This window comes from Lissotriton vulgaris, chromosome 8 (assembly GCF_964263255.1).
Source record: "Lissotriton vulgaris chromosome 8, aLisVul1.2, whole genome shotgun sequence".
Taxonomy (NCBI): Eukaryota; Metazoa; Chordata; class Amphibia; order Caudata; family Salamandridae; genus Lissotriton; species Lissotriton vulgaris.
The window spans coordinates 1,230,411,096-1,230,435,542 of NC_141696.1; the positions used below are offsets into that span (position 1 = coordinate 1,230,411,096).

The following is a 24,447-nucleotide window of genomic DNA, read 5'->3' on the forward strand; positions in this document are numbered from 1 at the left end:
GGTAGAATGTTTTACATTAAAAAGGGAGAAACAGAGAGACACACATTGGAATGTTGGAGCCGAAGGCTTATACCAGCCATTATAAGCCCAGAGCCACTCCATTGTCTTCAAAGGAGCACTCCACACGTATCAAAGTTCTAATATAGATCTTAGAGCCCGCTGTGCAGCAGGCTCTACCGGCCATTAAAAGCCCGCTCCAGTGTTCAGAGAATGGGCCTTTAATGCCTGGTACAGCCCGCTACAAAAGACTCTAAGGCTATCAGAACATTCCTCCCCTAGAGGGAAGAATGTCCAAATTTGTAACACACAGGCCTCATGAAGCTTGATGGGGTTGAAATCCCCTGTGCTCCGTATACCCCCTCAGGTTCTGTGAGGCTTTTGTTCACAGCAGCAGCTGTGAACAAACATTAGATTGTTGATGCTGGCGCTTCTACTAGGCACTAGAAGCCCAGAGCATTCCATTGTCTTCAATGGAGGGTTCAACATTCCAGTGTTACAATGTAACCTTAGAGCCTGCCATAGCGGGCTCTACCACCCATTAAAGTCCCGCTCCTGCATTTGGTTTGCTCCTTTAACAAGGGTGTAAGCCCTTAATAGCCAGTAGAGGCCATTACAGAGAGCTCTACGGCTATTAAAACATTCTGCCCCCAGAGGGCAGAATGTTCTAATTTGTAAATCAAGAGCCTCACTGAGCCCGAGGGGGTTGAAATCTCCTCGGGCTCCATGAGGCCTTTGTTAAACATTGGAATGTTGATGCTCCAGGCTTATAATGGCCATACAAAGCACAGGCACTCTATTGTTTCCAATGGAGCTCCCAACATTCCAATGTTCTTATTACTCTTCTATTCTATTTTTTTAATAGGCATTTAGTCTAGTTTACAGAGTACATTATTGCAAGTTAACTCAATATACAATTCATATTCTGGTTACATCTATGTCATTAACAATACAGGCTTCATTGGATCATTTTGGATACCCTCCATATCCTATACAGACCCTCTGTACATTGTCGGGCATCCTACATTTATTGCCAATATTTCGTAAAACTGTAAAAATAGTAACAATAACATCAACCCCCCCCCTTCCCGGCCTGTTCCTGCTAATAATGGTTTCTTGATTGTATGATGACCTACAATATGTGTTGTTACGTTTACTCTAATATAAATCCTTTGTATTCTGGGGTGGCGTGTTTCCTTCCCTCTAGAGAGTTCCCTCTACTCATCTTGTTGTGTAATCTGCCCTTGCCCCCCCCCACCGGAAATCCGTCAACATAATCAGCCGTGCCGTTCTATCTTCGTCGGCCTTCTCATCTTTTCTCACAAGTTTCATCCTTACCATCTTAGCCATAGCCCATTCCTTCATGTCTCGGAGGCAGTCTGTGTGTTTTGGGGACTGATGTTGCATGCACACGATAACTATCCGCCTTTTAGCTAATACCAGCCCTAATTTGACAAACTTCCTACTTAGGGGTCAATTCCGATCTGGGTCTGAAAGCACTTCGATGAGCCGGATCCGGAGTGTTTTCTGACGGAGCCGGACTCCTGCAGTCCGACCGAGCGAGTACGATGTGGCTGTATGCTTCCAGACTCGGTTCGGTCGGACTCCCAAAGAAGTCAATGAGAGCCGTTCGTACGACACATACATGGGCTCCCATTGACGGAATGGGTACGTCTCGCACAAGGGTGCCCCATACAGTGGGTACACGTTTTTACCTTCTGAACCGTACATGTCTGTGTTGGGGAGACCCTTGTGTGAGTCGTAGGGCTGCTGGTGACAGGGGGTCCGGCGCTGAACCCCAAAGGCAACTTCCCAGACGTTTTGCAAGCCGGACACTTAGGCTTGCACCGCCTTTCCAACGAGTGCATCGTACTGGCTCGGTCGTAAATCACATCCATTGCATGCCACGGTTTACTTACAGACGAGACATACGGAGCAGTTCGGACCCGGAAATGACTCGGTCAGTGCTCATTCATACAGCTCTATGAGTCGGGCAGAAAATATGCGTTTGGTTCGTACTTTTTCCCGCAGTATCGCGTTCGGTGTCCTTCTGAGCGAGATCGGAATCGGCCCCATAGTGTCTTGTTCTTTGGCTTAGGCAGCAAGCCCAATAGTACCTGCTTGGCCTCCCATGGTATGTTCCAGCGCGTTGCCTCCCCTAAGCATGTCAACACTCACTCCCAATACGGCTCGAGTCTGGGGCATCCGTAGATCATGTGATATACGTGCGCTTCCCAAGTGGTGCATCTGGGGCAAGTGTCTGCACGGTGCAGGTAGATCTTATTTAGGGTGAGTGGGGTCAGATATGCCTGGTGTATAATATTGTGGTGAAGTAGTTTGAATCGTGTATTAGCGCTTACTTTAGGGACCCCTTCATGGACCTTTCTCCATTTGGCGTCAGTCAGAGGCTCAGGAAGTATTATATCCCTGTTGTGCTGTAACCCCAGCGGCTCCAGCAGTACGTCATTATTGAGCACTAGGTATATGTGAGAGATGAGTCTCCTCCCCTGTGCCAAAGTTAGTACTGTCACTAGTGTATTAGTGGTGGGGGGCTCAGTGGGGAAATTTGGCCACAACCCCGGGCAACACTTGATATTTTTGCATATCACAGGTACTACCCTAGACCCATTCAAGTTCAGTTTGCGCGTCTTGTTGCGTTATAAATTGTCCTTCCCTGTACAGATCCTCCATAAGTAGACACAACCCCTTTCCTTCCAACATTGAACTGACATGGAGTCTGCAATTGCGGCAAATGGTTGAATCTCCCATAGGGGCATGTCCAGTGCATATGAAGCATGGCCAACCACTCGTCGGACCGCGCTCTCCCAGACTTTTGTGCCATGTCGTATTATGTGCAGGTAGTTGTCTCAGGGACCACTCCACCCATCTTCAATAGCTCTTCAAGTGCGTGTCTACCGTACATTCCAGCCAGAAGGGATTTCTCCCAATTTTCACTGTTGTCAAGCCAGTGAACCGCAAACTGAAGATGGGAGGCCATAAAGTTCCAGACTCAGAACCTTAAGTCCCCCCGTCCCCCAAGTTCTTTGTAATGTCATTAAACTCACGCCTGATTGATTGAAATGTCTCAGTTTGTTACCCCATAGAAGGTCTCCCATCAGGATTATTAGCGTTTTAAAATAGGAGTGTGGTACCATATAGAACAAATGTTACAGCGTATAAAAGCAACAAGGCAGCACAATCATTTTAATTATTGCAATTCACTCCATTAGTGATAGCGTTAAGTCTGCCCAAAAGATAATTGAGCCTCTCAATCCCTCCACCAACCGTCTGATATTTAGTCTAAGGTAGGCATCAGTGGAACCTGCCAAGTAGACTCCCAAGTATCGTGTACCCTCTTCTGACCATGGTGTAGCCATGAATGGTCTTGCCTCCGGGAAACATTTGCCAGCCTGCCCATTGGTATCAGTCTAGATTTTTTAGGGTTGATGCGCAATCCCGAGACATTACCAAAATGTTGCATTTCCTCCACCAGTATCAGGACTGCTTGTACCGGGTGTCTCAAATATACCAAGGTATCACCTGCATAAAGTGATACCACGTGATTGGTGTTTCCCAATTGTAAATCCCAGGTGTCCACTACCATTTTCAGCTGCATGGCCATGGGTTCCATAGAGATGGCAAACAGTAATGTCGACAGCAGGCACGCCTGGTGGATGCAGCGTCACAAGGCTATGGAGCTCCACACTGTTCTACCCACTCGTACGTGAGCCGTGGGGGCAGTGTAGAGCAGCTGGCTCCATTGCAGGTATTGTGGCCCCAGTCCTAACCGACCCAGATCCTGCCACAGATATGGCCACTCGTTCCTATTACTCTTATTGACTTGTCTAAACAATTGTAATTATTCATCTGTGGTAACTTAAGCACTTTTTGAGTTGTGACGAGGTGGTTTGAAGGCAGAATCAATTTGGGGTTCTGGTGATACCATTTGTACTTTGTAAATTGTGTTAACATGTATTTATAATATATATATATTGTATATGTTTTTTCTAGCCCTGAGAAGTCTAGGCGTGAAAGCCTGCTGAATCACGTATTGGGTAGAAGGATCAAAAATAAATACAAAGAACAGTTCATGAGCACTTCAAGCAAAACTCCATTTGAGTTCCTTGATTGTGCTCACAAGAATGAACATAGAAATATGGCCTACCTGTTCTTTAGCAATAATGTATTACAGGGGACTAGTGATGTCACTGGGCACCTTTCCTACGCTATAGCTTACTTCACAAAGTGTAAAAGAAGCTGAAGCAAAATGGCTGAAACACTCTCCATGTGTGTCCGGTATCAAGCACCCTGTTCACAAGTAGCCTGCAATGGAGTCTGCAGAGGGCACCAGAGCGGCAATAAAAACACATCAATAAGTCAGCTTTATACTAAAACACATCTAACAAGTGAGGAAGGTGAATGGAGGAGAATCAGAGAGTTGACCAAAAATATGTTGTACAAATTATAAAACAGAAAAGGATTTTTTAAAGAAAATAAAGTCTTAGGTTTTGAAAAAGAGCCATCTGTTTGATTAAAATATGTCACTTCCTGGAATTCGGAATACCCTGAATTCCAAGTGGTTGCTATGTCACGCTTTAATAATATTCCAGTTCAAAATAAGATCAGTGTTTCCACACCCACTAATTTTTCCTGGGGAGCAGTGGAATTCTAATGATCCGTCTTCTTTCTCGTCTCCCGTGCTCTCAATGTGTTAACTGGTGCTACTGTGCAGCTCATTAAGCTAAACTGCCACTGATGCCTTAAAAAGACCAGTACCAGCAGACTCATTGAAAGCAGACAGTATAAGCATAGTGAAGCCAATCCTGTTTTATTGGAGTTATGCAGAATAGGTTCACGCATACAAGCTATAAAGTATAAGCAGCACACACACACCTACATTCTGAAAGCTGTTGGCTACAATCCATATGTCATTATTAAAAACGGTAACTTTATATTTGGGGATTAGGCTAGGCACATGAAATCTACAAGAAACCCAAATTGAATGTGAATTAACAGACTCAAATCTGTTAAGAAATGTGATAGATCTATTTCAGTTCTGTGACTCATGATTTATTTTGGGCTTAGGAAGAGTGCAAAACTATTCATTGCTCCAGAAGCTCTCAAATAGGGCTTTTTCGGGTCTTTGACATCTGTCACGGCTGCAAACCCTGACAATTTGGTAAAGCGTCCATATATTTGAACTAAGACTTTGAACAACTGTGCAGACTCTAGATGTTAGGTGCAAGAATGAAGGAAAGATATTTCCACCTGCACTTAAAAAAACATAACATGCATTAGACAGTAAAATATTCCTTCTGCCAGGCTGCAAAGGAATGTACTAAATGTTGTTTTACTATAGCATCGTGGTACAACTATTGTCACAGCAAAACTATTGTGGTACATAATATAGAAGATAAGAATATCTTGTATGCGTTTGTCAACAACATCATTGTACAAAAGATAGTTTGAATTAAAATGGAAATTTGTATGTTTAGTATTATAATTTATAGAGATGTGTTTGTGAGGTGTTGATCTTTTAGTATTTTATTTTGTTGTTATTTGTTAGATCCAACACCTGTGGCATGGTATTCCCTCAGACTGTTCCCCTCATTCCCTTATTTTAGCTGAACTAAATTTTTGGGCATTAGCACTTTTCCTTACCACTTCTAACCAGGGCCTTTTACTTGCATGTTCCTTCCTTTACATTTCTCGCAGGAGATCAAATGTAAGGATAGTAGGTTGTGACTGACTTGAATTCTTCTCTTATAAATACTAAAAACTGCTGCTCAGATCTTAATCAATAATATGCTCTTGCCCTTAAGGAACCAGTGGATGAGCATAGGGCCTACTGGAAAAGACAATCCGCCCGGGCACCAAAATTAAAGTGAATCAAATACCTACAAACCTGGCCCACATTTGCAAATCAGGTCAGGTTTGAACTTGGAAAGGCATGCTGTGTCGATGTTTTTCATAGAAGGAGAGAGTGCATGCGTTTGTGCGTGCTGCAAGCAATGTATGTTTTAACATCAGAGGGATCAACAATAAAAATCAGCCCACCAGACCATAAAACAGATGCACAAACAGCCAGAAAACCTCCACAAATGGCCCTGTCAGACCAGCCTATCAGGCCTTGCCTGATTGCCCTATAGGCCAGTCCGACACTGGATGCGCATCCTTCTGAATGCCTTGAATTCCTATGCGCAAGTTCTGGCTACAACATACCCATCAAGTTTGATTGAAGTATTGGGGGAAATAAAATTGTTTATGGTCAGAATTTGAATCAATCCTGAATTCTCTCCCATTCCTCTTAACCAAATGGAAACATTGACATGAATGAGGAGAATGAGAACCTGTGGTAAGTGTCAGGGGCGCAACTAGGTCTTAATTTCGGGGGGGGGCTAACATGGCAGATGAAGGGGCGTGGCTAATGTAAATCAATGGGGCGGAGCTAAAATGGCAGATAATCAGGATCGGTTAATGCTTAGGTCAAGCTGAGAAAAAAATGTGGTGAATTCTGCATTTGAAACTGGACAACAATTAAAGCACACATTTTTGTTAGCTTGATGCATTGCCCCCCAAAACCCATACTCACCCTGAATCTTAAAATTACCCCTGGCACACCAAAACACATACCCACGCTGAACCCTAAAATTACCCCTGGCACCCCAAAACCCATACCCATCCTGATTCCTAAAATTATCCCCCCCGGCACCCCAAAACCCATACCCACCCCACACCCTAAAATTACCCCCTGGCACCCCAAAATCCATTACCACCCTGAACCCTAAAATCAACCCCCTGGAGCCCCAAAACCCATACCCGCCCTGAACCCTAAAATTACCTCTGGCACCCCAAAACCCATACCCACCCTGAACCCTAAAATTACCCCTAGCACCCCAAAACCCATACCCGCAGTGATCTCTAAAATTACACCCTTGCCCCCCAAAACCCATACTCACCCTGAATCTTAAAATTACCCCTGGCACACCAAAACACATACCCACGCTGAACCCTAAAATTAACCCCCTCACACCCTAAAACCCATACCAGCCCTGAACCCTAAAATTACCCCTGGCACCCCAGAAACCATACCCATGCTGAACCATAAATTACCCTCTTGCCCCCCAAAACCCATACCCACTCTGAACCTTAAAATTACCCCAGGCACCCCAAAACCCATACCCATGCTGAACCATACATTCCCCTCTGGCACCCCATAACCCATATCCACCCTGAACCCTAAAATAGCCCCCTGACATTCCAAAACCCACACCTGCCCTAACCCCTAAAATTACCCCTGGCACTATAAAACACATACCCACGCTGAACCCTAAAATTAATCCCATGTCACCCCAAAACCCACACCCACCCTGAACCTTAAAATTACCCCAGGCACCCCAAAACCCATACCCATGCTGAACCATACATTCCCCTCTGGCACCCCATAACCCATATCCACCCTGAACCCTAAAATAGCCCCCTGACATTCAAAACCCACACCTGCCCTAACCCCTAAAATTACCCCTGGCACTATAAAACACATACCCACGCTGAACCCTAAAATTAATCCCATGTCACCCCAAAACCCACACCCACCCTGAACCTTAAAATTACCCCAGGCACCCCAAAACCCATACCCATGCTGAACCATAAATTCCCCCCGGCATCCCATAACCCATACCAACCCTGAACCATAATTCCCCCCTGAAACCCCATAACCCATACCCGCCCTAAACCCTAAAATTGCCCCCTGACACCCCAAAACCCATACTCACCTTGAACCCTAAAATTGCCCCCTGGAACCCCAAAACCCATACCCGCTCAGAACCCTAAAATTACCCCCTGGCACCCCAATCCGTAACCCACCCTGAACCATAAAGTTACTCACTGGCACCCTAAAACCCACTCCCACCCTGAACTCTAAAATTACCCACTACCACCACAAAAAAAAATGAACACTACAAACTTACACTACATTTGCATATTTGGAGGGGACTGTCCTCTTTGACGTTTCTATGTATGTAAGTCAAGAACAACATTCAAAGTAACCTAGACATGCAGGCAGTAGGTAATGCTGTACTGAAAAATGCATTAAAGTTACTGGAACTTACATAAATAAAAAACTGCTGCCTGCTCCTCTGATACTATAGTGTGGAGGCTGGCTGATCAGCAGCACTGTGTCCTGGCATCCAGCCCCTCGAAGGTCTCAGAGTAGATAGGTGGGGGTCAAATGGCTCCTGGATTCTCCTTGCCTGGGCCTCCTCTGCTTCTTCCCTGGTGCCCTTGGATGCGAAAATAGAAAGATCCATGGCCCTGTTCACCATTTATCTGGTGAGCAGCGCCTTGGATGTGAATTCCATCCAAGTACACAGACAGCAGGGGCAAAGGGATGGCCAGTGCAGGTGATGCTTTTCCTTTGTAAATTAATTCCTGCTGGCGTCATAGCCCATGGTTTGCTGTCTGTGCACTTGTATGAAATACACATCTATACAAGTGCACAGACAGCACCCCATGGGCTATGACGCCAGCAGAAATTCCTTTACAAAGGAAAAGCATCACCTTAACTGGCCAGCCCTTTCCCCCTGCTGTGCACTTCACACCCCATGCTCACAAGCGATCAAGTGCTTAGGTGAAATCCCTGCCTTCAGGCAAGGATTTCACCTCGCGGCGCCACCGTAAAGGAAAACAAGAGGTGGGGGCAGGAGGTCACTCACTGAAGCAGTTCAGAGGCTGGCTGGCTCGGGCTGCTGGGCCTCTCAGAAAGCATTAAAAAAATCATTCTCCGATCGGATGCTATCTTGCACCATTTCAGTGCGTGTAATCTTAGCCCGGGCAGATGAGGCGACGGGGGGGGGGGGGGGGGGGGGGGATGTGAGGGGGCTGAAGCCCGGTGAGCCCAATGGGTGTTGCGCGCCTGGTAAGTGTCCCTGTATGTAGAAATATAATAAAGAAACTCATTTGCAGCCATCAGATGTCCCGCTGTAACCCTCGATGGCGGTACAAAATTAAAAGATGTATTTTTACATTTTATTCAAATGCTGAGGTGAATATATTTATTTACTTAAAGACATGAAGCATCAAATATATTGATTCACAACAATCATGCAAAAAACGCATAAACAGCAGTGATCGGGAGATGTGAACACATAGAGGTGGCAATATGGCAATGACTATAGCAATAGATAGGTTATAAGGCATGAATGCGTTGGCTACTTATTTGAGGTGTTTGGGTCTGTGAAGAGAGCATCAGTTATCACCCATGGGGTGTCGTGGCATAGATACCGTCATTCTTTATGGTTCTATGCTGGCTGTAGCAGCTTTACTTTGCCACCGGCTCTCATTGTTGAAATAAAGGTTTGTTTCATGCTCAACTTTTGTTTCCCAGCTGTCTCAATATCAGATACTTCACATTAAAGGCATTTTTAATTATTAAATGCTTTTTTATATTAACGGTAGCGTGCCACATGGCAATGTATTTTCTGTAAATTTTACATGTTTAAACTGATTCTGGCTAACTTAGGCCTGTGTTTTAAAAAGGGCTCATCTTAGTTGTTACTTGTAAAAAGTGCACTTTTATTCAGCGGCGGCTCCTCCGATAAGGCATAAAAGAAACGTGACAGAGCAGGGGATGAGTGGTAGGCACACTAAAGTGTGCATAATGCTTTGACCAGCCCTCTCAGGCCGGCCAAACAGTCATGCGCACTTTGCATGTTCTTTTTGCAGGCTGGGTTACAGCCGGCATGGAGAACATGCCCACGTCCCCAGTTCCTGTATGAGCACCGAATCACGGCCCTCTGACCAATCACAGTGCCGCATTGCAGCATTGTGCAGGGTTTAGAGGAGCCCATTTCAAAGCTGCATTGCAGCGTTGTGTTTGGCTCAGGGGAGCCTGGCTGCTTCCTGTCAGTTCGGCGGAGGAGAGATTACGTGGGGCAGAGTGGCGAGGAGGTAAGCGAATGTTTCTTTTTAGGTGGAGCTGGCGTTGGAGCGCGAAGGGCTCCCGCCAGCGAGTTCTATAGTCACCGTGTTAACTGGCAAGTGAGATAGAGCTGTGCACGAGCAGCTACTGGCCTGTGCACGAGCCGATTCAGCTCTGTGAACGCGCACGTCTCCGGAAGACGTGCTGCGCCCGAGCCGCTTCCTGCTTGTTTTTTTTTACATGGCGCCTTGTTTGCGCATACGTTTAATATGCATGCACCACTTTTCGTGGTGTTGCACCCCCCACCACCACTGGCCCCTTGCTCCTTGTTTGTCATGCCAGGCGTTTGCCCAGAGCCGGGATTCCCTTGAGCCGCGTTACCACTGGGGAGAGGGGCAGCTCAGCAGGACGTCAGCGTCAAGCCAAGAGGTGCGCTCAAAATCAGAAGGGCTGCCCCGCTTCTTCTCCGTGCAACGTCACCAGGAGAGGAGGAGCCCCAGGCTGGTGCCAGTCTCACCTCTTCAACCCCAGGAAACGCTCGCGGCTGTGTACGTGCTGGGGAACAGCTTTCCTGTTTACGGACCGGCTCTGTTACTCCGGCATGGAAACCTTGCACGGGGCATAAAAGCACAGAACAAGAGGCACATAATACTTTACAGCTAGTTCTTGTTTTTGCAGCACTGGCTGTTTTCTGACACTCACAGGATCCTCCCCGGTTTCTAGGGGTGTGACATCACTCCCGGTACATACCGGTACAGTGGGTACAGGATTCACTGCGGGGTATCACCTTTCCCAGCCGCGGGCATACTGCAGGCTGTGTGTGCTGAAACCACCCCCCGGCTCTCAGATCGACGCAGGCCACCCCTAAACCGGTAGTTGCATGTGGCACCACCTTCTCAGTGACAACCCCCCGACTCACACACCGCTCCACACCACAGTGCAAGGTCACACCTGCACACTTCGACAGAATGCTGTCAGACTTGGCCAAGTGTGCTTATATCTCGAAGGGGCTCTCCCCACCTGGCTTCTCTCTTTCCGCTTTTTCTTTCTCTTTCCTCCTGCTCCTTCTCTCTTTACCCCAATATCTTTCTCTCTCTGCTCTCTTGCTCTCTCTCTGAGCTCTTGCTCTCTTTACTGTCTTTCACTCGCTCCCTCCGCACTCTCTTGCTCTCCACTTTTTCTCCCTCCTCACTGTCTGCTCTTTCTCTCAGCGTTCGCTCCGTGACGCAGTCCTTCTCTCCCCCTCTCCTTCTCTCGCCTCTCTTTCTTCCCCAAAATACACTCTGAGTGGACACTTGTTCCCCTATACAGCTTCGATAACGGCTTCAAAAATGTATCAGGATTAAAAAAAACTGGAGGAGGTGGAAGTGAACATCATGGTCGTCAGATTCTTAACTGAAGTAGAAGTAAGAAGGGTTAATTGAGGGGACATATGTGAGTGAATATAAGGCTGCTTCTTGGCATTAATCTGGTTTACACCTTACCATCTCATACTTCTTGTGTACTTACCACTCTAGAAATATACCTTCTGCCATTTGACAATGCTAGGATGAAGATGGGAGTATACAACAATGTTAATGAATTTGAGCCATATTTGCTGCATACTTTTCCAATTCCACATAGATATGTTAACGAATCCATCCGTGTTTGGCTCCCAATACAACTATTTACCTCTGGTGTTCAATCTCTGATGTTGGACAGACACAAACCCCTGACCTTTCAGAGAACCGGTCTTCGCCTGTAACAAGCATTTAAAATTCGGACACAGGAAAATGCTTTTTGAGAGACGAAGCCTCAGTGGGTTTCGATGCCCCTCCACTCCTCAACAGTGGCACTAAATACCACATTATATTGCATCCATCTGCATATATTGTTTATGCCATGGCATTGTTCATGTTTGTTTTAAAACCAGGATGCAAGGGGTTGTATTTGTTCAGAAAAATTACGCTGGAGAGGCCTTATAGAAGTATTGTTTCCATGGGTGAAGTAACTGTAGTATCTAGTCTGTGAGTCAGTAACTGTGTTTTTCTCTTACCAGTTTTGCTCTCCTGTGGCAATAAATTTGACCTTTGTACAACTAATAAATGTGTGAACGTGTGTTAGTGAAGTTGCACTATATATCATATTATTGGACATTTATTTTTATTTTCATGGTATAAATATGTGTGGGGGAGGATGTGTGTGTGCTTAATTGTTTCTATTACTTGTTCTTTCTTTTCCATTAAATCACATATGCAGCGATATACGGACTTTCAAGGGCACACCTTTCGTCAACAAGCATTAGAAATGCAATAGGTCTCGCATTTGTTTCAGTTAGAGCTAGTGGCATTATAAATGGCATTTTTTTTTACTTATGTGTTTTGAAAACCAACACAATAATAAAAGGCATTGTCATTTACAATGCCAATAGCTCAAACTCTCGCAAATGCGAGACCTATTGCATTGCAAATGCTTGTTTTTAGAATTATAACTCCTATCCCTCGTGGCTCAGGTAGCTCACCCTACCCCTCCTGAGGAGCGCAAATCCTTAGCCGTTTGGCAGAACTTTGACCTCATCTCTGAAGATGCCCTCCTCAAATGCATCCTCGAAACAAAGCCCTCCAACCACTCTCTTGACCCCATCCCCAGTGCCATTGCTATCAACTTCCATTACCATTCACTGTCCTATTGGACCACTCTGGTCAACCTCTCCCTCTGCCAAGGCTCCCTTCCTGTCTCCTTCAAAACAGGGCAGGTCACCCCTCTGCTTAAAAAACCCTCTGCTGATGTGAATGACCTCAATAACTACCGCCCCATCACTAACCTTCCCTTTCTTGCGAAGATCACAGAAAGATGTGTAGCGAAACAACTCTCTCGTTATATCAGGGACAATGATCTTCTTGACAAATGTCAGTCCGGCTTCATCCAAAACTGCAGCACTGAAACAGCCCTATTGCAAGTGATTGATGACGCGCTGAGGATACTCGACTCGGGGGGGTCCTGTCTCCTTATTCTCCTTGACCTCTCTGCAGCCTTTGACACTGTCAACCACGACACTCTCCTCAACATTCTGCAACAGAGAATGGGCGTGGAGGGTAATGTGCTTAAATGGTTTGCTTCCTTCCTCTCAGATAGATCCGAAAGGATCAAAATAGCGAACAGCCTTTCATCTCCTCTGGCGGTAGGTCAAGGGGTTCCTCAAGGGTCTATACTTGCACCTACTTTGTTCAACCTCTACCTAGAACCCCTGGGAAATCTCCTAAGTAAATCTGGGATCAACTATCACCTCTACGCAGATGACACTCAAATCTACCGCAAAGTTGCCTCCACCCACAATCTCACTTTCCTTAGATCAACTCTCGACTCCATTCAAAACTGGATGTCAACTCACCAACTGATTCTGAATCCCTCCAAAACTGAATTCCTCCTCCTCTCCTCCTCACTTGCCCCTCCCCCGGTTCAATCTTGGATGGATCAGACAAATCCACTCAACAATAAGCATATCATTGTTGAAAGCGCAAAATCCCTTGGTGTCTTACTCGACAAGAATCTCAATCTAATCCCTCACATCAATTCCATTGCAAAGTCTGCACGATACCAACTGCGACTTCTTTGGGGAATTCGTTGCTTTTTTCCCAAGCATGACCTTAAAACACTGGTGCAATCGCTGGTCCTCTACAGACTGGACTACTGCAATTCTCTTCTTACTGGCCTCCCCAAATCCCATCTATCCCCCCTGAAATCGGTCCTACACTCAGCAGCCCGTTTCATCTATGGGGCTAAAAGAAGCGACCACATCACACCGCTGCTATCCTCCCTGCGTTGGCTTCCCATCGAGGCTAGAGCTATCTACAAGACTGCCTGTATCACCCACAAAGCCTTGCACTCCTCCTCTCCTCGCTACCTGTCGAATAAACTGAAACTCTCTGGAGGCTCTAGACCATCTCGGAATGCGGAAAATCTTTTGCTTGAACCCCCCACTTTCAAGAAGGAAAGATCGATGGCCCAATCCTTTTCAGGCAACGCAGTGAGAATCTGGAACTCTCTCCCGCCTCAGCTCCGGACTACCTCCTCCTCTCAGGCCTTCAAACGGGACCTTAAAGTTCTCCTCCTCCAAAGACACCTCCAAGTCTAACTCACACCCTTGCCTTCGTTTGAAGGAAGACCTCCCATTACTGGAAAGTCTTTTGGGCAGGATTATGGTCTTCCTCCCCAGTGTGTTCTGGTAGTTTAAATGTTTAGTAATATCCCAATACCTGTGTATGGTACCCTTTTGGAACTTGCACACGTCACTTTTGTTTTATAACACACTGTTTGCTACCTCACACATTTTGTTTGTTTTAGATACTTGCACAAGTGCCTCCATTGCCTACGTAACGTTTGTTCTTGTGATGGAGTGTCTGCCTTTTATTGCAGTATTATTCTTCGACTTGTATTTTGTACATCTTTGTAACCTGCACCCATTTCACTTTTTTCTCCTGTAATGCACTGATTGCTACCTCATGTATTTTGGTTGCTCACAAGTGTCACTTTTGATCCATGTAACTTATTGTTTGCATTTGTATTTTGTTCCTGTATATCATTATTGGTCCTTATGTGAAGCGCTCTGGCACCTTCGGGTAAAGTCTGCGCTATATAAAATTGCATAAATAAAATAAAAAATAATACAATAAATAAATACCCCCTCACCTCACCTCCCCCCACCACCCCAGATCTGACAGCAACTGCTTTTATTTCTTTTGTTGAAAAGCTGAAGCAACATTAAAAACGTGTAATGCACATTTTTCTCATTTCTCCTGCAGTAAAGAATGTTTTGTTTTTGAGAGTGCTGCACCTAACAGTGTGAGCAGGCTGTATATTGTATCTGCTAGTTCGAGGGTCACAGTCGAAGCCTGCTTGCGAGAAAGTTGTATTTTTTAATCAGACTGGAACTAAATATTTTCTATTTTCACTTGATTGGTTGGCTGTTCTAAGAAATTAGGTGTTACTGATATTGTTAGAATTATGACATTTTAAGAATGTGCTTGCAGCATGTTACTAAAAAAATCCCATTTGACATTTTTCAGAATGGATGCCTTTTAAATTCATTTTAGAGCAGATACCCTTTTAGCTTTTTTGAGTTGCAGACCCTTTTTAGCTTCCTTAGAGCATATACATTTTGCCCTTGCCTGAAGGAGTTTAGGTGACCTATGGGCAGATGCCTTCCTCCTTGCTAGACAGCACTTTATTTGATTTACATACCCTGACCTTTCATGCTGACACCTTCTCCTTGACTTCTCCCAAACTTTCCTGACCTTTCCCTAGCTGAGTAGGGATTTCCTTTCATGAGAAAACTGAGTCTGCTCTGATTTATTTTGGACAACTTTATAAGTTTGCAGTTGTGATTTTGAATTGCTTTGAATTATATTGACTAATGCATACATGCACTGGCTATTGACATACAAATAATTTGATGATGTGAATTTGCAACTTTGCTAATCTTTTCATAAAACCTGCATGGCTTGCATACCCAATGCTCTCTGTCATCTTTTTGGGGCCAAATGTGCTTGATAATATTTAAATATATGTATTGCTGTGGTATCCTCCATCTGGAAAAGAAGGCTGAAGCAAAACAGGAACTGGAAAACATGGACGGATTGCACATGGACCCAGAGCTTTCTTGATGCTCTTTGCAGCTTCCTCTCCCCTTTTATTCTATGTAATGTTAAGCACTTTATTTGAGACAGAGGGGGATAGTCATGCTTATTCAAGCAATCGTTTTAACGTGTGCTGCATTCTTGTTATAACAATCTTCTGGTGGTTCCAATCTTCTAATGTAAGGGCTATCCTTCCCCTTCTAAAAATAGCTCTTCTGGTTTTATTCAACATGCACACTTGCGTAATGTTGCCCAGCACACGAGGGCATGTTTTGCCTTTTTTATCATCTTTTTTCAGTTTTTATTTATTATGAACATTTGATCAATGTTGCCCAGTACATGGGGGCATGTTTCACTTTATATGATGTTGTTTTCCACATGGTGGTACGCCCCACCCTTTTAAGATGTTATCAAATCAAATAAAAGTATTTCTAACCCATCTGGAAATACAGATCCATCAGAGTGCAACCTGAACCTGAATTTGCACCGGAAATCTGCACAGTGCAAAGTGCTGCATCAGAGTGGAGCTTAAGAGCTTAACGCATGGAGCTGATGTAGGATTGTCAGCATGGGTGTCATGTGACACATTTTTATGGGAAAGACAGCTTGTCTTGCTGTCTGTTTTTTCATCCGTTTCATGCCATCTGTTACAATTTTTAGTGGCCGACAATTTAATAAGCAGGAAGGCACAGATTTACAAATAAATCACTCAACGCAGTGACATAAGTCATGTTGCTATGCTGGGGTATGTGACTGGGAGACAGCAGAACAGCATCATAGCTATAAAGAAGTGGTGCTGTTCGGCTCTTTTGCTCTCTCCCTGTGCTAGCGCACAAGCCTTCATGGGCTTGCATCTTTATGGTGGTAATGCCCTATTCCATGGCCTCCCAGGCTCCACAATGGCACCCCTTACAAGCATCCCACACGCCACAGCATGTCCCATCAAGCCCTGAAGAAATACAGTCATATCACCCCCATCCTGATGAAATTCCATAGGCTCTCCTTTTCAGCCCATACCATCTTCAAAACAGGCTGCATGATTTACAAAGTCATCATGACCAGCATCTGCAATAATCTTTCAGACAAGCTCACCACCTCTGGTGGTTCTTGGTACACCAGCAGCCAGGACACCATCAGACTATATATAAAGCCGCCTTCAAAAGAAAAAAAACAGCAGGCTGTTTCCATCCCTGCAGTGAGGATCTGGAACAAAATCTCAATATTCATCAGGACCACACACAGCTGCTCTAATTTAGAAAAGAGTTTTAAAAAAAATCACCTCTTTAAGAACACTACACCGCAATGCATTAACTATTCACAACCCAGCTTCCTCTACTATTGCTCATTGACTTTATACCTGTCTTTGACCATGTATATCCTTTTGGCTAGGTTTGTGCTATAGAAATACCACATCATGGATGCCAGGTCTAACAGGATCATATTCTCAATCTCCTTTTATTGAACCCCACCTCAGTCCTGGTTAAACCTGTACTGAAATTGATCTGGTTAGACCATTTTTTGGTTCCTTTACATGTTCTCTCTGCAGCTTCTTGTAGTTCACAAGGGCTGATACGTAAAACATCTAGAACTTAGACAAACTTTCTGAATTCAAAACATATGGAAACATTACAGTCTATTCATTAAAATTGCAGGGGAGTTTTGGAACATGACGTGGCTGGCTTTAATAATTGGCTGTTCAGTGACCTGGGTATTATTGCTACTCTAAAATCCCACACTTCCAAAAGATCTAAACCATTCACCCAAAGTTTTACGGATGTGTAAAAGGTTGAGAAATGTTTATGCAAAAGGTAGAGTAGAGACGGAATCCTCTTATGATAAAGAGCCTGGAGCAAGTTATCATGCCGCCTTGGAAAGCTACAACGCTGCCACCCAGAAGACTTTAAAAAAATCATTGCTTCCTCCATTATAGAGGCATCTAAAGTTATGTAAAGACCTCTCTGATTTCTTTTTTAAGAAATTTCAAGCAGTCTATGAACAATCTCCTGTACAGATTCCCTCTGTCAGGGTGTAGAGCTTTCTTTTCATCCTGGTCCTCTACCTACTAGGTTTGACCACATATTCTCAAAGGAATCAGCAGCATAACTTGAAAAATGGAAATTGGGATCTCTTTGGATCCTTGCCCACCTGCCATTCTAAAATATGCCGCAGTAATGCCATGACCTGCAAGGAGGAAGAAAGGAAAACAGCGGAAGCATGCAGGATTGCCAAAAGCACTAGCACTGGACACAGCCCATTCGAACTGATAAGGTTATGTTATGTTATGTTATAATGGGACTTCTATAGCGCGCGGCTACTCCAAAGGAGTGTCCCGGCGCTTTGTGCTCCAGACCCAGAAAAGGAAACTGGAAAACATAACAAAAATACAGGGGAAGGCAGAGCCGGGGGAGAAGACTAAGAAAGACTCTAGCCTGTGAAAAGCCAGGTCTTCAAACCCTTCCTAAAAGTGAGTAGGTTAGAAGTGGACCGCAGGGACAGCGGTAAAGAATTCCACAACTGGGGAGCCAGCATTCTGAAAGACCGTCCTCCAACACGGGCTTTCTTTATGCAGGGGACTACTGCGAGTGCCAGAGACTTAGATCTTAAGGATCGTGTCGGCAGATAAAAGGCCAGCCTCTTTTGTAAGTATTTGGCACCCGTGGCGTGTAAGGCCTTATGAGCTAAAGTCATGGCTTTAAATATTATCCTCTTCCGTATGGGGAGCCAGTGTAGAGTTTGCAGCAGGTTCGAGGCACTGGCTCGACGATGCAGGCCAAAAATGGCTCGTGCAGCTGCATTCTGGGTCACCTGCATGCGCTGTAAGAGGTATTCTGGGAGACCCAGATACAGGATATTAGCGTAGTCCAGTCTGGATCCAATGAGGGCCTGGACAGTTATTCTCCAATGTTCCTCGGAAAGCAGCGGAAAGAACTTTCGGAGCATCCTGAGGATGCCAAAACATGTTCCTGTGAGGGTCGACACCTGTGATTTGAGCGTCAGCCGGTTGTCAATTTTGATACCCAGGTTCTTAGCCCACTCAGAAGAGTGAGCAGGGGGGAACATGTCGGCAGGCCACCAATCATGCCAGTCCGGTTCCGATGGGCATCCAAAGAAAAGTATCTCGGATTTATCCGAGTTACACTTGAGGCAGTTCAGTTGGAACCAGTTAAAAACAGCCCCAAGGCACTCATGGATACTTTCCCCATCGAATTCTTCGCTCTTGCGGCAGGTGAAAAGAAGCTGGGTGTCGTCAGCATATGAGACGATCTGGGCCCCATAGGACTCCACCAGTGCCGCCAGAGGGGTCATAAAGATGTTAAATAGAGTAGCGCTCAGTACTGAGCCCTGAGGAACTCCGACTCCCAATGGCGACATTTCGGCAGATCCAGGGGGGGGCCCAGACCGTTTGGGGAAGGTCAATTTGCACCACTGACAACATGGGTTGGTTAAAAAATACCCGGATTATTGAGCGGTCAAGTGAGGAAGCGTATGATTCAAGGACAAAAGAATTACAAGCATAAATATGACTTATCCAAGGGGGTGAAAAGAGTTTATCTTAAGGAAGGGAACGTAGTTAAAGTAATGAAAGGGCGCCTGGTGCGTAAGGGTGAAAGAAGATTTTCAGAACCTTTAAAAGTCGTCAAAGTCTTGTGCAATGTTACCATATTGAGTGATGGTAAGGTGTGGCAGAGGAAGTGAAAAGAAATTGGTTTCTGATCACAAGTCATTTGACTGGGTGGATGACTTCTGCTCTGATAGCATCCGGTGTGAAAGTATTTACAGTAGTCCTAGTCTATGTGATGAGCACGCTAGAGGGGAGGTTCAAGAGAGACAATATGATGGGCAAACGGATGCCTCTGCTGTGGAGCATTTGGTTGTAGAGCAACGGTGTGGAGGTGGTTCAGGTACTAATAGCTTGCTTCGTGTTAACAAACCTCAAACTATTGTCTCCAGATTTGGCAGGGTATGTATGAAGCAAAAACTCTTAGATGATTTTTAACGTTAAGTTTTCCTCGTAGGACAATAATTGCTCATTCTACAGCTTTACACATTAATAGGTATTCTGTTCAGTTGTGCTGCTTTACTTATACAGAGTTTAACTGTAGTTGGATTTTCATTGCCTATGCATTTTCAATTTTTAAAAATATTATTTGGAAGGGGTATGTCATGGGTAATTCTTGTGAGTAAGTATTCTTTAGCATCACCTGTTCCTCACCTATAAGAATCTACAGGCGTAGGTGTGGAATTCTGGTGGGTGGAATGCGGGACACATGGGACTGGTCGGTGAGGAGACGGTTGTAAATCAAGAGCTAGAAGCAAGACTTGCTGCTTCCTTTCTTAAGAAAAACCTTCTGCAGACCCCAAGGTATTAGGCAACTTTAGACCAATCTCAGTCCTGCCTACAGCATCTAAACATTTGGAAAAGATCACAACTATCTCACTTCCTAGAATCCAACCATTTGCTACATGATTCCCAATTGGGTTTTCGTGGGGGATACAGTACAGAGTCTGCCCCGCTTGAGGGCCTGGAATTCATAAAGGAAAACCTGGACCAGACCTCACCTGTTATGGGGATGTTACTCTTTGTGTACAAGGTTGAATAGGTTCCAGGTGTATGCAACAGTAGTGCAGATTTTTTGGGTCGTTTACCTTCGGCCAACAGGGAAAGTAATAGGAATGAGTGGGACAAGTATTGTGTAGCCTTGTTAGTTCGGTAGAATATGCAAAGTATTAGTCAGAAAGACTGGATCCATTCTCTTATGTAAGATGAATGTTTGTGCGGGGTCAAAGATTATGTCATTAAAGGATGACCTAAAAAACAGTCAAGGACGTTGTACCCTTCTGGAAAGTTGTTACGTGCTGAAAAACTGGTTCTCCTACAAAGTGTAGTGTAGTTCCTATAAAACCTATACAGTATCTGCGGCTCGGACAGCATACACTGTAGGATTGGTGTCAGAGTGATTCTGAACACCCCCACCGGTAGGTTGGCCTTTAGTACCAGCTAGCTCACAGTGCCACAAGAATCTCCTCTTACCAAGGAGAGAATAGTTCTTGGCAACCATCGAACATGACAACTCTGATCCCTCAGGACAGTGGAAACAATATACTACTTTTTGCTCAGTCACTCGTGCTTACTTTGCATGTCTTAGAGAGATACACAGAATAAACAGGCTGGGCATTTTCAATAAGTATTTACTGAACAGTTGTTATTCTCGTGCTATTTAGATGAGTTGCAACAAACTTTAGACAGTAGCAGATATATAAGATTAGAAGCACTATGATTGTAAATGGATGGTAAAGCTCGACCATCTTGCAGTAATCATAAATACATACAAGTATATAAAATACATGATAATAAAAAGGTGCGTACTACAATGCCTCCCTAACTAGATGTGCCTAAGTGTACCTAGTAGGTGTGTAGGTGTTAAACCAAGAATCGCTCTAGGATAAAGTCAACCCCATTACCTGAAGTGAGAAACTGTGGGACCCGGTCCTGCTCTTGGGTTGGACACCCCACAAGGGATGTTAGACCACTGTGTGCTGGAGTATCTGCATGCAGGAACCTCGGCGTCTCTTTTCAGTGTGTCGGGATGGAAGTCCTGGTCTCCTCTATCTATCTTAGCAAGATGTGATATATATATATAAACCCATCGGTCTCCCCAGTGTTCCTACCATGCTCGGTCGGACTTAGGATGACATCGGGAATGAACTTTGTACATAGATATTATACAGAAGATGTTAGTCCTGCTGCGCTTCCGAGAATCCAAATGCATAATGAAGAGATTTTCTAACCTAGGATAACCTGCGTTCTGAATGCAGTGTTGTATCTAGGTAAAAGGTCAGTCCCTAAAAACCATTATTAGTGTAATGAAGGGAAGAATATAGGTGAAGGGTTATGTAGTTACCTGGGCCTATATCAGGGTACCTATATGGAACATAACAAAAGGTAAGTGAACAGGTAATCAGGTTATGTCACGAGGGACACCTTGGTATTGTAAACACAAAGAGCAGAGTTAAGCAATCATACTGGTGGCCTGGTGTTGACATGGAGATTGAAAGAGTAGTTAGGTGGCATATAAATTGTACCAATTCTGACAAAAGCTTGATCACGTTCAACCCGGCGCTAGATCCCATAGAGGGCCGGGCATGCCATGGGAGAGAATCGGGTGGACATCTTTGGTCCTGTTCAAGGTAGCAATTACAACCCTAAATTTGTACGTGTGGTTGTTGACCATTTCTCAAAATGGCCAGAGTTCAAAATTGTATCTAGAGCAAATTTCGAAATCGTTGTAGATTTCTTAAAGGGCGTATTTAGTCGGGAAGGGTTGCCAAAGACTGTCGTTTCTGACAATGAAGGACAATTTACATCTGGCATGATTAAAGCGTTACACAGAACCCCATCCTTGTATCATTCAGAAGGGAACGCAAATGCGGAGTGCTTCAATATGGTTATTAAGGGCACTATTGAATTATCTAACAGTAATGGCATGACCTGCAAGGGGGAAGTAAGGAAAATAGCGGCAGCATACAGGATTGCCAAAAGCACTAGCACTGGACACAGCCCATTCGAACTGATATAGGGAAGGTCAATTTGCACCACTGACAATATGGGTTGGTTAAAAAAATACCTGGATGATTGAGCGGTCAAGTGAGGAAGCGTATGATTCAAGGACAAAAGAATTACAAGCATAAATGTGACTTATCCAAGGGGGGTGAAAAGAGTTTATCTTAAGGAAGGGGCGTAGTTAAAGTAATGAAAGGGCGCCTGGTGCGTAAGGGTGAAAGAAGATTTTCAGAACCTTTAAAAGTCGTCAATATCTTGTGCAATGTTACCATATTGAGTGATGGTAAGGTGTGGCAGAGGAAGTGAAAAGAAATTGGTTTCTGATCACAAGTCATATGACTGGGTGGATGACTTCTGCTCTGATAGCATCCGGTGTGAAAGTATTTACAGTAGTCCTAGTCTATATGATGAGCACGCTATAGGGGAGGTTCAAGAGAGACAATATTATGGGAATACGGATGCCTCTGCTGTGGAGCATTTGGTTGTAGAGCAACGGGGTGGAGGTGGTTCAGGTACCAATAGCTTGCTCCCTGTTAATGAACCTCAAACTATTGTCTCCAGATTTGGCAGGGTATTTATGAAGCGAAAACTCTTAGATTATTTTTTACGTTAAGTTTCCCTCGTAGGACAATAATTGCTCATTCTACAGCTTTACACATTAATAGGTATTCTGTTCAGTTGTGCTGCTTTACTTATGTAGAGTTTAACTGTAGTTGGATTTGCATTGCCTATGCATTTTCATTTTTTTAAATATTATTTGGAAGGGGGGATGTCATGGGTAATTCTTGTGAGTAAGTATTCTTTAGCATCACCTGTTCCTCACCTATAAGAATCTACAGGCGTAGGTGTGGAATTGTGGTGGGTGGAATGCGGGACACATGGGACTGGTCGGTGAGGAGACGGTTGTATTTTGCCTCTTCCACTGCTGCCGGTCAGAGGGTCCTGGGAATTGGAATAAAGTCAAGTTATGAAGATATATCTACCTGCCGTCTCTGACACAAGATCTTTTAACATCAAAGAGAAACACGCATTTACAATGCAATAGTTCTTGCAGTTGCAAGAGTTAGAAATATTGGCGTTGTAAATGGCAATGTCTTTTAACTACGTATTTTGGTTTGGAGTGTAGTGGATGTACGTGGTGTGGAGTGGAGTGGAATTATGTGAGTTTTTTGGAATGGTTAGTTATGGAATTGTGTGGGGTAGAATGTGTGGTGAGGAGTATATTTGTGGAGTGGAATTACATGGCATGGAGAATAGATAGGGGGAGAGCTGCACAGCATAGATGCAAAGGAAGACAGAGAGGATTAAGTAGTTTGTGCAGGGAGTGGTGAATGTACTCCAGATGGAAGAGCAGAAAGAGTGCTTGAGAAAGAGAGAAAGAAGGGGGAGCAGGCCACAGACACCTAGAGGGAGGACCCGTGTACATCCTAAAAAGTGGAGGAAAGCGTGGGCTTGAGGGACATACACGTAGTACATGTACTAACCACACATGCACTGCACAGCAGTGAACTATCTTTGCACTGTACCCTTCCCGGGCACACATACATCCAACACAGAGTCACTACTCCAGCGCTGTACAGCACCCCTCAACTATGTAATGTAGAGCAAGGGTGAGTTAAGCATAAAGCAGCAGACCTTTTAAAAAGATAGGCAACCCTGTAGACCTCACTTCAGTGACACAGGGTAAAAGACCTGTCCACTACTACTGATCAATACATGCTATGATGATAGATGGATGGATGAATGATGAAAGTGTGAAAGGATCTTTCCTCCCGAGGGTCAGATGTGCTCACTTTATGACGCTTTGTATTTAAACGTGAGGTTAAAGTGGGCGATATGCAGATGCTCTACTTGTTGTAGTAACAGCGGTGATTATGCTGATGGTGGCAGGGTAATGCTGTTGGTAATGTGGTAATAATTGTGTATAAAAAGGTGATACTTTTAGTTCAAGTGTTACTGTTAAACAACTTAATGATAGTTAATTTACCATCTTAGAAAAATGGGTGACAAAGTAATTTGGCCTCTTTGGGATTTTAAATTGTGATGTGCAGATGCCACAAAATGTTTACTACAAGCCGTTATGTAATTGAGCCACTTTGCCAACTTGAGACAGGTTACATTGTGTTTATTTGGAGATGGAGGTGGCTGAAAGTTGCACACACAGTATACTTAATCAATAAATACATTTAATTCACCATTGCCTTCTGGGATGCAACTGTGCTGTTAAAATCAAAATTGCCGTCTTATTGGATCTTGTTCATCACTATTGATTTGCCTTCTGGTCCTGTGTTGCTTTGTGTCAAAACCTATTTGCTAATATAAGATGTTGACTGTATGTAGTACCCTCCTACCAT

General features: G+C 44.4%; 1 protein-coding gene across 1 annotated transcript in view; it reads right to left on the minus strand.

Moving 5' to 3' along the window:
- Positions 1-24,447, minus strand: part of RXFP2 (relaxin family peptide receptor 2) — a 1,407,219-nt gene that overhangs the window by 768,764 nt on the left and 614,008 nt on the right. The window lies entirely within an intron of this gene.